The sequence below is a fragment of the Apodemus sylvaticus genome, chromosome 14 (assembly GCF_947179515.1).
Source record: "Apodemus sylvaticus chromosome 14, mApoSyl1.1, whole genome shotgun sequence".
Lineage (NCBI taxonomy): Eukaryota > Metazoa > Chordata > Mammalia > Rodentia > Muridae > Apodemus > Apodemus sylvaticus.
The window spans coordinates 86,939,464-86,943,292 of NC_067485.1; positions in this window are offsets into that span (position 1 = coordinate 86,939,464).

The following is a 3,829-nucleotide window of genomic DNA, read 5'->3' on the forward strand; positions in this document are numbered from 1 at the left end:
GGATCATTTTCATCTGCTGTGTTGTATTGCAGCTGCCTCTGGCACATGCCAAAAAGTTCTCATTTCAGTTAAGGTCCTACACCCTGAGCCATGGCTCTAGTCAGGCTAACTACATCCCTGGAAGCGTCACGTGAGGCAACAATCTCCAGGTCTATTTCTACTTCAGAAAATGACAATTTTTCATTCTTGGGCCTGATCATGGGCCTCTTCCTTTGATGACCTTACATGAATGTTGTCAATGAGTTTCCATGTGGAATTATCCTAGGATTCCCTGCTGAACTGTGAACCTCACTGTGAGCATGAAACATCAACTTTGTCATGTGTTGTAGAACTTCTTGTGAGCTACCAAGTAATCTCATAACCTCAGTTACATGGATGTTCATCAAGGACTCTCTGTCTCTGTCTCTGTCTGTCTCCTTCTGTGTTGTTGTTGTTGTTGTTGTTATGGTTTGCACATCAGGGTAATACTGGCTTTATAGACAAAGCTTGGAATGAGCTTTTCTTGTCTCTTTGGTGAAGCAGCTTGAGGGTCATCAGTCTCCACTATACTCTAAGGCCAGTAGGTAAGATCCGCCAGGCAATCTGTTGGTCCTGGACGGCCCTTAATGACAGAGATTGCATCACCCTTTCTATCTTGTGCCTATATTGGTCGCTGTACATGCTTTGGACATCCAGAGTCGATCATCACACCCAGGTGTAGCAGCTAAAAGAAGCAGGTGGTATGCATGTTCAATAACATCTCACCAATGTTATGATCCAAGCAATCTTTTTCTTTCAGAATCATCGACTCCGATGAGTATGAGTTTGCTTCAATGCGACCCTAGGGTTCCCACAGATCCCTCTCATCCTTACATTTTGTCTCATATTTCAATGCCTTTTATCTTCTTTATGGGTGATACAGATCAAGGGCTAGTCAGACTTGTTCATCCTTTCAAACGACTATATGGTTGTGTCTTTGGTTTTTGTTTTAACCTCTAAGTGTCCACGTATTTCAGCTCTGATCTTTCTTATACTTTCTCAACTGTTTTAGGGCTTGAGTTGGAAAAAAAAAAGTTTCTGACCCAAGATGCATCGTTGGGATGCCTGAGGTAGCTATGATTTCCATGATGTAGAAACTGAAAGACACAAACTTGTCTCCTAGACCTTGTTTTGTTTTTGTTTCTCTTTTTTTACTTATAGTATTCCACAGTGATCCCATTCTCCACCTGTTGCAGTGGAAGACATGGAGAAGGAAATCCCATGCATGGATCTCTGTGATGCAGATTTACCACCAGCATCCAGAGAGACTGGTTCCAGGCTGTCTATATCCACCATTGTGGATGCTGTGTGTTGCTTAGGCCCCATGGCTGAAGAAACCCTGGGACTCACAGGAACAAGTAGGCTTAATGACGCCCTGACAAGAAACAACATGTTCAACAGGAGAAAAGGTGTTGGGAACATCCTTGGAGAAATAGGGCATGTCCCAAAGATTTATTCTATCAAGAGTCCTGCAGGTCCTGCTAACCTCTCTTCCACCCCACAGAGGAGAGAGAACAAACCTGCCTTGCCCTTGCCTGTGGCATCTGAGACCAGCAAAGGGCCAGGGGTGACTGAGAAGAGAGGTATCAAGAGCTCCTCTAGGTCCTACTCTCCAGATTTATACAAACTGCTGGAGATCAGCTGGCCATGGAATTCTGCCCAACAGTGCTGTGCTGTGGAGTACTATAACAGCAACAAAAATTCTGAGAAGCTGGAGAGTACTGTCTCATCTAGCGACTCCTCTGAGGATGATCTGTCCGACATGGAGGACACCACATCCCATTATAAATCAGCCTCAATGGATGCTTGTGTGGAGGCAGAGACTGAGAAGACCTGCAGCACCATCAGGGTCAGTTACACATCTCTCGGTGTTGTATTATTCCTTCAAGACACCAACTGCAAACAGATCCCAGAACCTCAAGATGATGCCAAGGTTACCAATAGCATCAGTGCATCCAGTGACGTGAATGAAATTGACCTACAGTTCAATGAGAAAATACACAGTACTATATACTCCATGGTCTCTGCCAACAATAGCCACATTGAATATGAAGATGATAAGGGCATAGCCCAAGAGGAGTCACCACCTCCATCTAGCAAAGACCAGCCCAGGGAGGTGTCCGTACCCTCCAAAAAGAAGCAAAGAAGGCAGATTAGGCACCTGTTTTACAGTTCATTCTGTTGCCTCTCCACCCCAAAGAAAGGAGACACAACCCCCAGGTAAGGGACAACAAGGCATGAATAATGGAATCACAAGGAAACCTACTAGGCAAGGCCATCAATCTATCCTTGTGTATTTGATCTTTGCTTTCTCAGAGCCCTTTACCACAGGTATGCTGGCTGTACCCATTTATAGAATGTGAACCCTAAGATTGTTGTGATCCTAGAAGGACATTTCCCACTGGGCCCCTTTATGCGGATTCATTGTCTACTGGAAGCAGACAGCAGTGGATTCAACCATGGGCAGTGGAGGGAGGGGCAAGGGGGGCTGGGCTTGGGGAAACAGGAAGCACATTAGGAATCGGGTGGAGAACGATGGTGTAGAGCAGAGGTTAAGCCCTGCCTGTGTCAAAGTCACTAACAGAATCCTTTGCTTGTGTCTCCTTTCAAGGGCTGAAGATCATGCCTGGGTCTGTGGTTCTTAAGACACGTATCTCTGTTTAGCCTGGTATGGCCTACCAGCCATAGGAGGGAGCCAGGCCAGAACAGGATAGAGTTGTACCCCAGACCTGTCGTCACCTATCAGACACCACCTACCACCTGGGCATGAACGCTCCAGCCTCCTTTCCCTGTAGTGTAAACTATTCGCTGCCCACTCGATTTTATCGCGTCCCAGCACCATGGCTGGACAGAGTGCTCAATCACTTGTTATGAAGAGACAGCTGTCCAGCTGCAGCAAACCTCATGAGAGAATTTTGTGTTTCCCATGATACGGAGTCTTCAGATCGTCACCTAACTTTAATCCTTATCAGTGACCAGATAGAATGAACGACATATTCTCTGTAGTCCACGAGGTAAAGGGCACAGGAAGGGGGCGGAGAGGAGGAGGAGAGGGGCATGTGGGACATGTGAAGAGGGAAGAAAGGCAGGCGGAGGGTGAGGAGCGAAGGGCAGGAAGTGGGGGAAGGAGGAGAGCCTGGCAAGGAAGGTCCAGTGCTGGTCAGGCTGCTGAGAAGAACGGGCAAGCATGCTGGGTGGGGACAGGGACCGTAGACAAGCAGGAGTAGGGGCAAAGATGCCCCGAAGAGGAAGAAGATTGTGGGGCCCAGGGCACGGGTCCCCAGGAGAAGAAGAGCATACCAAGCTGCACAAGTTGGGTGGTACGTGGGAAGCTCCTGCTCTGGGTGCTGAGGCACTGTGTGTGTGGTCCTTTCCCAGAAGCCTCTCTTTCTCTGCTTTAACCAATCTTCGGCCGATCAGGCTATGTCTGTGTCTTTTTCTTCACAGCCTCTTTCGACGAGGTACCCATACTGCAATTCCCCCGTCTCACAAGTCCAGAAACGGGTGAATTATTTCTTGTCCCAGTGAGTGATTCTTAGATTTTAATTGACTAAAATGACAGGATTTTTCCTGTCAACTGTGAAGAGATTAAGTACGGCTTGAGAGGGCTGAGGAACATCACTGCCCCCGACAAAGCCAGCATCTTCGGAACTTTGTGTCCAGCGCTCACATTCAGGGTCAGGATTAGAAGGAAACATTCTTTGCTGCAGAGCTACATGGTGTCAGGCAGGGGTATTGTGTACATCTGTACCGACTGGGGTGTCTGTAGCGCCCTCATGGGCACCACTCAGGTAGGGAGGAGCTCTGAGTC